The sequence below is a fragment of the Podarcis pityusensis genome, assembly GCF_964106645.2.
Source record: "Podarcis pityusensis genome assembly, chromosome: 4".
Classification (NCBI taxonomy): Eukaryota; Metazoa; Chordata; class Lepidosauria; order Squamata; family Lacertidae; genus Podarcis; species Podarcis pityusensis.
The window spans coordinates 6,093,830-6,103,664 of record NC_138027.1 but is presented as its reverse complement, the minus strand read 5'-3'; the positions used below and the strand labels follow the sequence as shown (position 1 = coordinate 6,103,664).

General features: G+C 47.8%; 1 protein-coding gene and 1 long non-coding RNA gene across 5 annotated transcripts in view; one reads left to right on the top strand and one right to left on the bottom strand.

The window, feature by feature from the left end:
- Positions 1–9,835, top strand: part of LOC308475075 (uncharacterized protein) — a 166,728-nt gene that overhangs the window by 115,572 nt on the left and 41,321 nt on the right. For 2 of the 4 annotated variants that reach the window (XM_081001896.1, XM_081001893.1), the window contains exon 1: positions 7,688–9,409. The exons of 1 other annotated variant lie outside the window; for it this stretch is intronic. The gene's annotated coding sequence lies outside the window, so the exon portion shown is untranslated. Of the gene's footprint in view, positions 1–7,687; positions 9,410–9,835 lie in introns of those variants that run through there. One more of the 4 variants, XM_081001892.1, reaches the window with a different exon arrangement.
- The window catches only part of LOC308475429, a 59,162-nt gene that overhangs the window by 21,555 nt on the left and 27,772 nt on the right, over positions 1–9,835 (bottom strand). The window lies entirely within an intron of this gene.

The window sequence follows — 9,835 nt, the reverse complement described above, 5'->3', positions numbered from 1 at the left end:
CTCACTCACACATTATGCCGCCCAAAAAGATAAGAAACCCTGTGAGGGAAACAACTTATGAAAGTTCTGAAGGAGAGGAGAATGGAAATCCTCAGAGGGGAGAGCAGTGTTTAGAAAATGTAGCTAACATTCAACCTGAGGCAGGAGGTCCAAAATTCTCTGAAGACTACAAAGTGGAAGTTAGAACAAGAATATAAATTGGAATTAGAAAAGATTAGATCTGTACAAGAAATAGAAATAATTAAAGCTGAAAGTGAGAGCTAAAGAATTAGGGCTTAGCAGGAGAGCGAAAGAATGAGAGCTGAGCAGTAGAGGGAAAGTGAGAGTGAAAGAATGCAATTTCAGCTGGAGATGAGGAAACTGGAATTAGCAGCTATGGAAAATCAAAATAATAGTAATAACACTATTAGTCAAACTCAAGTGAAGGTAGATTTAAAGCGTTTTCCTGTGTTTAAGGAAAAAGATAGCCCTGAGGCTTTTATTATATCATTTGAAAGAGTTTGTCAAGATTTTCAAGTGAAAGATGAAGATAAGATGAAGATACTTAGAGCCAAAATAATTGGTGCATTAGCTGAAATCTATGCCCAAATGACTGAGGACCAATCCAAAAATATAGATATGTTTAAGCAACTAATATATGTTGGGAAAAAGCACCAAGGCAAAAGCCAGCTCCAGATGGCTGGAATGCAAAACAGGTTTGCAGATGTACTGTTGGAGAAAAGGTGGAGCCTATTCTCTGTACTGAGCACCGGATGTTAGCTCAGTGTGTTATCTGACCTGTGCTGGAAGTACAGGGGAGGAGTGTGTGACTCTTCTGATGGAGTCTGAAGGGTGCAGTCACATTTCTATGTACTGTTGAGTGACAGGAATAAAACATGTAGAAAGGACTCCTGTCTGTCTCATTTCTCCTCCCTGGGAGAATGCAGGGAGGGAGAGAGAAGCAGAGGGTGTGTTCTTCTCACGACTAATGAGAAGAATCGCCGGGTTTGTTTACCTAGCCTGCCGGGATCGCAGACGGACGGTAAACACAGTATCTCGCTCAATTGCCTCGGGGGAGGCCAGGTACCTCTGCCTGTGAGTTGAAGATACTAACAATATATACCAGGTTTGGGATTACCCCAGAACAACTGAGAAAGAAATTTAGAAGTGTGACTAAAGTGAGGGAGGAGACATACGCTCAGTTTGGGGCTAAAATCTCAAACTACCTCACAAAATGGTTAGAACAGGAGAGGGCAGACTCCGTTCCAAAAATCAGAGAAGTGTTTGCTCTGGAACAATTTTATGAAATGATAAACGGCCAATTAAAATATCTTATAAAGGAAAGACACCCTCAATCACTTCAAGAAGCCGCTAACTTAGCTGACCGAATAAATGAAATAAGGGACCATAGGCTTGATGAACCAAGTTTTGGCGGCAAAGTGTGGGGGACTACCAGAAATAGATTCCAACAGGCAAAGGGAAACCCATCTTCAGAGACAGACAAGGGAAACAGGCCATTGTCAAAAGGGCAAAATGACAAGGCCCAAGCAAACACCAGCAGCTGAGGAGAGCCTAGCTAGTCAGGATAGGCCGAAGCCTGCTGAAGTGGTGGAGGCTAAAGTGGCACATTGCTATGCCATTAAACAAGACAATCTTTTTTTGAAAACGGCTGGGGAAATTATTTGGATTGAAGGGAGGAGATTTCTAGGGTTAAAAGATACAGGCTCGCAAGTCACTATTGTCCACCCAGAGATAATCTGTCCCACCAAAATAATTCCAGGGAAAGTTATGCGATTAAAAGGAATTTCAAAGCAGCCTGAGGTATTCCCCGTTGCAGAGATCCATGTTAAGTTCCAAGACTGGTCAGGACAGTGGCAGGTTGCCATTTCTGAGGAGATTCCCACTGCTGTGCTGATTGGATGGGATCTCATTTTTTTTAAAAAAAATAATATTTATTGAGTTTCCCAAAATTTAAACACTACAAACAAAGAAGCAAAACAAGCAAACAAAAAACAACACAATACAATGTAAAAGCACTACAAAGCACTAACACATAAGACAAAGAAAACAAAACAAAGACCATTTTAAACAATTTCAATGTCATATCTTTCATTCGCTTATTTCCACGACTTCCTCACACCTCCCTTTTTGTATTCCACATCAATTAATTATTTCTGCAATTCCTTTCCATCTTCCTCTGTTTTCTATCCTATAATTATCTTAACACATTCTCACCTTATTTTATTCCCTTTAATGCTCAATTGATCTATTTATACTTAATTCCTTATTACATTTCTGCTAAAGCCATATAACTTCATTCCCACTTTGTTCTAACATTCATTAATTTTGCAATATTTCTATAAATAGTCTTTAAACTTCCAGTCTTCTTCCACCAGCTCTTCTCCCTGGTCTCGGATTCTGCCGATTCTCTCAGCCAGCAAAAAGCAGATGATTCACAACAAAATTTAGGGGTCTGGCAGGGCAAGTCCACCTCCTTCCGGATAGGATCTCTTAGAGCATGAACAGAGTTCTTTTGTAGTTACTCACTCCAAGGGGGGTCAACAGTCACCTGATGCTGAGGGGAATGCTACTGTTGCCAAAGGAGACAGAGCTGAGGAACAGATCTCTGAGGGGAGAAATGAAGCCCTGCTGGTTCCTTTTACCAAAAACCTAATTTTGCCCAAGAACAGAAAGAGGATGCTGATTTAATTAATTGTTTTGAGGCAGCCCAAACAAAGCAGAAAGCCTGGTATGACAAAAAGGCCAGAGTAAGAACTTTTGAACCCACTAGTGAAGTGTTGCTATTGAGACCAACCAAAGGAAATAAAATGCAACTAGCATGGAAGGAACCATACAAAATCGTGTCCAAAATGAGTGATGTAAATTACATAATCCAACAAGGGGAAGAAGGGCGTCAGGTGGTTCGTGTGAACATGTTAAAGCCTTATCTTAGACCAGAAGGCTGGACAGTGTATGCAATACGTGAAGATCCAGACGAAGCTGATAGAACATGCAGTTGTGCAATCTACAAGAAATTAAGATAGCTCCTACATTAACCCTTAATCAGCAGGTGAAGGTTAAACAGATCCTACAAGATTATAAGGAAATTTTCAGTAATACTCCAGGTAGAGCTAAGGGAGTTGTACATCATATCGACACCGGGGATGCCGAGCCCATTGCTGTAACCCCCTATAGCAGGGGTGTCAAACTCAAATTCATCAGGGGCCACATCAGCAGTTTGGTCACCCTCAAAGGGCTGGTTGTATCGGCCTAAAATATTTGAGCAGGCTGAGACCCCCGAAGTTGATGGGCTTTGACATTTAAATGGGGTGTGTGTGGCATGTGATAAATTATGTGAGGTTCGAGTTGGTCTTTGACCAGTAATAAATGATGATGATGATGATGATGGTGATGGTGATGGTGATGTGAGGTGGGGCCTACCTGCCCCCCCTCAATATTTTATTCAGGCTGACACCCCTGTTATGAAAGATTACTAAAGTCTGCCCCTGTGGTGATGTATCATAACATTGTGCAGGCCCAGTCTGAGGGCACCTTTACCGGACTGCGTCTTGTGGCTGGGGCTTGTCTGCGCCTTCTCTTCCTTCTCCGCCTGTTGCTGCCTCCTCCCTGTGCCAGGAGCTGGTGGGGAGGGGGAGATGTGTCGGTTGCACCCCAGTTTCTGACGGGGGCCAATGCTGCTTGTTCCTCCCTCTGCTTTTCAACACTGCAATATATCGCTACCGTATCACAACATCACTATCACAATGTTGAAAAGTTCGTATCGTCTGCTTTTAGGGGCTGAGGGGCTTACTCAGTATGGACAGGGGCACTCCTAGGGATTTATTGGATTTCAAATCCCTGGATTTCAAATCCCATTGGGGGGGGCAGGGGTGGACTTTGGTAATATGGCACCCACCCTGAGTGAGGACAAAATTTGGTCCCCCCCCCATAGAATAAATAGGCATCGTTATCATTATTTTGTGCTCCCTTGGCTCGGGGCGGGTGAGGCGCCCGCACGGCCCCAAATCTGGCGCTGGTGGAGGAAGCACATTTCCACGATGGGGTTGAGCTGCCCCTGTGGATCCTGCTGCCTGAGGCAGCCGCCTCCCCTTGCCCTCGTGGCAAGCCCAGGCTGAGGGGGACATTTGCTTGCCCAGGCGCTGGGCTCCCGTCCACTTGCTCCGGCGCGCCCGCTGCAGCCCTGCTGCCAGCAGCCGTCGGGGAAGGCGGCCGGCCGGGCTCCGGGGCTCGGTGGGGCCCGCCGGCAGAGGGCGGCGCTGCGCCTCGCCTGGGCGTGGAAGCCCTGCTGGCACATTGTTTCCCACACCGCGCGTCCGCGCCGCACTCCCTCCTCCATCTCGGCTCACTCCCTCCTGTCCTCCGCCTCCGCGCCTCACCTGCCAGACTCGCATCGCTGCCCGGCGCCGGCGCAGCGGAGGCCGAGCATGGCGCCAGCAGCGGCTGGCAGGATGTGCGGAGGAGCGCCCGGCCGGTTAGCTCCGCTCCGCTTGCTGCTGCTGCTCACGCTGGGCGCCTCCTGGGTGGCACGCCTGCCGGACCGGAGCAGCCGCCAGAGGGGCAGCCCGTGGGACGAGGCGGACGGCCTGCGGAGTCACACCGGCGGGGGACCTCCGGAGGTGGCCTCTCTGCTCACCACCTCCTTCGTGCTGAAAGGCGACGTGGCGCACAACCAGGCGATGGTGCACTGGACGGGCGAGAACAGCAGCGAGAAAGGGCGGCTACACGGGCCACATGACGAGGTCTGGTGGGCCGGATTCGGCCCGCGGGCCTTGTGTTTAACACCCGTGCCTTATAGGATAACAGGAGAATATGTGGGGAAAGTTAGCAATGAGGTAAGGGAGATGTTGAAGGCAGGGATCATAACCCCTTCGGAAAGCCCCTGGGTAGCATCCAAAGTGTTGTTAGACAAACCTGAGGGATCTATCAGATTTTGCCTGGATTATAGGAAGCTGAACCATGTCACTAAAGCAGATGCATATCCAATGCCACATTTAGATGACCTGATCGAAGCTATAGGCCAATGTCATTACATCACCTGCCTAGACTTAACAAAGGGATACTATCAAGTAAAAATGGACCCTAGGAACCAGGAGAAAACTGTGTTTAGAAGTCGCTTAGGGCAGTTTGAGTTTAAAGAATGCGCCAGCCACTTTTCAGCGACTGGTGGACAAAATCCTGAACGGATTACGAGGGTTCACAGTTGCTTATTTAGACGATATTGCTGTGTACAGTCCAACTTGGGATAAACACAAAGAGCACTTGGGGATAGTGCTAGAGCGAATTAAAGAGGCGGGCTTAACCATCAAAGCTAGTAAATGTCAGATAGGGGGCTCGATTATTCAATACCTGGGACACATGTTGGGAGGAGGAGTGATGAAACCTTTTCAAAATGGCCTACCCCTACCTCCAAGAAGAAAGTCAGAGCTTTCCTAGGACTAGCCGGTTATGATCGAAAATTTATTCCAAAATTTAGTGAGTTAGCAGCGCCTTTATCTGACCTAACTCGGAAGAAGGAGCCAGATAAGGTTAAATGGACAGCAGCGTGTCAGCAGGCCTTTGATGCCTTAAAAAGCGCCTTGACGTCAGGACCAGTCCTTGTTGCTCCTAATTATGATCGTGAGTTCACCGTCTTCACTGATGCCTGCAATGCCAGGATCGGGGCCGTACTGTGTCAACAGGGAGAGAAGGATGACCTGCATCCGATCACCTTCATAAGCAAATTATTTCCGAAGGAAAGACATTTTTCTACCATCGAGAAGGAATGCCTTGCCATCGTGTGGGCATTACAGAAACTGAAGCCGTACTTCTGGGGCCGAACTTTTATCTTATGTACTACCATTCACCCTTGCTGTGGCTGAGAACAATGAAGAACAGTAAATTGATGAGGTGGGCCCTATTGCTGCAAGACTTTAATTTTACAATTAAAAATGTATAAGGGTCCCTGAACACCATTGCAGATGCCTTATCAAGAAGACCTGTGGTTGAAAATTAACCAGTGCACAGTTATAATTTTTCTGTAGTTAACTGAATACCTAAGATATATCACGTTTTATGTATAAGTGTATATTTTGCCAGAACAAAGTAACTGATGTACCAATGTTATGTGGGATGTGAAGAGTGTAATAACAGGTTAGTAAATGTTTATTTGCATTAGATATGTAATGCTGATTGATCAGGAGAATAACCACCGGTAGGTTAAGTTATCCATCCTGAGTCAATCTTCTTAAGGGGGGAGGTATGTGGCGTTAGCCCTCCTAGGTGTGTGACATCATACTGGGTCATAAGGAAAGGGTTAACTAAGTGTAAAATGATTACAAGGCTACCCCCAAGTTGGTTTGTTTTTTTCAAACACAACCTTTTATTATTCCGCAACTTACCATACAATTTCTCTTTCAATTTGCCCTCTTAAAAAATAAAAAAAATAAACGCACAAAGGAGGAAAACAAAATACAAGAAAATACAAATGTGGACCGGTCCCATCTTTATGGGCCAAACTTGGGTCCCCAGCAGCTCCCGGACTACAGTTCCCATCATCCCTTCCCATTGGTTTTGCTAGCTAGGGATGATGGGAGTTGTAATCCAAAACCAGCTGGAGACCCAATTGGCTTTAAAGGGAAAGTAGGCTGGCCCTGTGCCACCCTCTGCTGGCCAAAAGAACTGCCCCAGAATCTTAACCACCCCCAGTACTGCTAATTGGAATTAATAGAGCGCAAAACTGAAGTTTGATTGGCACTTCAACCTCTAGGGAGCTTCTAGGTGCTTTCTGCGCCACCTAGAGTACCCACAGAATTGTGGCGTCTATTGGCAACACACATAGGAGAACAAATGAAAGACAAACACAAGGGGCAGGCAAAAACCTGGAATGGGCCATACCAAATGGACATCCAGTGTGAAGAGGTCACTTTCCCCACTGCTGAACAATGCCACAGGTAGAGGAGATGGAATGCTAGAAGTGTCTCTGGGGCAAGGGGAGCTGCTGGGAAATTGAACTACAGGCTCAAAGTATTACTTTTTTAAAAGGCAGCTTCCTGGCAGCTCTGCATCACCTGGAGCAAGAGGCCTTGTTCTGGCTCCAGCAAACGTCAGACTGTCAGTTCTTCTCAACTTCTCAAAATTAAGGGGAAATGTGTGTGCGTCCTAGGGAGCAAATGCAGGCTCCCTGGCTTCAGCGAATCTTGCGCTCCGGAGGCTTGGAGTTGCTTTCGCTGAAGCCAGGAGAGTCTAGTCTTTGAGGCTGGTGGTGGGGGAAAGCAGCGCCAACATTGGTGGCGTTTACCTAATAATAATAATAATAATAATTTATTATTTGTACCCCGTCCATCTGGCTGGGTTTCCCCAGCCACTCTGGGCGGCTTCCACAGCGACCAAAAATACACTAAAATGTCACACATTAAAAACTTCCCTGAACAGGGCTGCCTTAAGATGTCTTCTGAATGTCAGGTAGTTGTTTATCACTTTGACATCTGATGGGAGGGCGTTCCACAGGGCGGGCGCCATTACCGAGAAGGCCCTCTGCCTGGTTCCCTGTAGCTTTGCTTCTCGCAATGAGGGAACCCCCATAAGGCCCTGAGCACTGGACCTCCGTGTCCAGATAGAATGATGGGGGTGGAGACACTCCGTCACGTTTCCTGGGCCGAGGCCTTTTAGGGCTTTAAAGGTCAGCACCAACACTTTGAATTGTGCTTGGAAACATACTGGGAGCCAATGTAGGTCTTTCAAGACCGGTGTTATACCTCAGCGCAGCATGGGGACTGACTGAGCGGGTGGCGAGATGCTTTCAGCCTCAGACACATGGCAGGTTCTGAAATGGCCGTGCAGGCCAGATTCACGACCCTGGCAGGCTGGATTCGGCCCGCGGAACATAGTTTGAGGACCCCTGGCCTACACTGACTGGCTGTTAGGTAGATTTATTGCTTTATTGTTCGGCGTCCGGCACGCTTCCCCTGCACGCCTCTGCAGGTCGTAAAGCAATTAGCAGAATTGCACAGCGTCCGTGTTGAAAGGGCAGTAAAACAAGTCCCACACGTTTCTTCTGTCCTAATATCCCTTTATTTGCTCAAAAGTAGCATATTTACAATTCATAAAGACCATCAGATTGTAGCTGCATTTTCTCTGCGTCCTTCTCTCTCAGTTTGCAGCTACGCAACAAAACTGCTTTCACTTTTCACTCAGCTCACAGCATTCCAAGCTGCTTTCGTCACGTCCTGGCTTACTTCCCTTGTAAGCGCCTCCTCTCAGCCTCGAGACACAGAAGCTTAACCCTTCACTACACCCAACACTGGCAGCTGCTCCCCAGAGTTTCAGGAAGGGATTTCGTCCGGCCCTTGCAGGAGATGTCAGGGGATGACCCTGGGACATTCTGCATGCCACGCAGATGCTCTAGGGCTCCCCATATTTCACTAGCCTTTCAATGTTATGCTATTAGCAACCCTGGAGATTCCACCTGCCTCTTTCGAAACGAGAACACTCTCCTGATCAAATAATAATAATAATAATAATAATGATAAAAATATACCCTGCCCACCTGGCTGGGTTCCCAAGCCACTCTGGGCGGCTTCCAACAAAATATTAAAATACAATAGTCCATCAAATATTAAAAGCTTCCCTAAACATAAAAATAACAACAATCCATTTTCAGTCCATTGAATTAGCAATTAATCATTTCTGGAAAGGGAAATGGCATATTTTTGTATATTAGCATAAAAAGCATGCATAAGAAAGTATTGCTCATTTATGATGAGAATAGTATTTATTTCTTTTGAACCTCGCTTGGTTCCTCCTTGGCAGCCAGTGCGATTGTTTCAGCAGGGCTAGAACTCAGGACCCGCTGCCTTGAGGGACATCTAAGAGCAGTTGGGCAGGGGAAAGGTCTCCCTTGGGAGGTGGTGGACTCTACTTCCTTGGAGGTTTCTAAGCACAGATCGGACGGCCATCTGCCATGGATGCTTTAGCTGAGATTCCTGCATTGCTGGGGGTTGGACTAGATGACCCTGGGATCCCCTCCTATCTCTCCACTCCGGAATTCTAGGAGGAGCTTCCTTGCCTCCTGCAAAGCCCTTTTCCCTGCAAGCTCTTCCTCTGGCTTCCGCCCAAGGGAGGGAGATGCTCAGAGTCCAGCCAAGAGCCTCACCCCCAAAAGGATATCTGGGCATGGGCGTAGCCAGGGGGGCAGATGCCCCCCTTAATCCATAAAAAATAATAAGAATCTGAGGTTCTGCCAAGCGAGAGAGGGCTGAGCTGGAGGGACTCGGCTTGGCAAGGGTTAAAGGGAAGTGAGCTGCCTTCCTAGAGAGGCCAGGAAGCAAGAGGGGGCAGGTCCTCCAGAGCCAAGGCCCCTCCCTCCCCAGTCCTTTCCTTGCTTTGGGGTCTCTCCTGCAAGGGCTGCCTCGCTGTCCCCTCCTGGGATCTGGTGAGTCTCCTCTCTCTCCCCCCAGAGGGTGCAGTGGGGAGACGGTGGGGGTCCCAGGGCTGCAGCAGGGGAGGATGCCTGGGGAGCCTGATCAGGGAGGGGCCAGGTCTGCCACGCTCTCCTTCCTGGAGATCAGAGGATCCCAAACTCATTTGGCCCACCACCTCCCCTTTCAGAAAAGATCTCCCTTCTTTAAAGAAAGGAGTCCCTGGGACTTTAACTCTGTGTGACATCGCTCAGCCTCATTGCACAACAGAGGAAACATGTGCAAATGGTTTGGAGGAGGAGGTGGACTAGCCCCCCCCCCCCCGAAAACCCCATGTGGAGGGAGGAAGGAAAGGTAGGAGAGATAGGCGAGGAACAAAGAGAGGGATCCTAGTCCATAGTCTCGCTGCTGCATTGTGGACCAGTTTCCCAGTCGTCTCC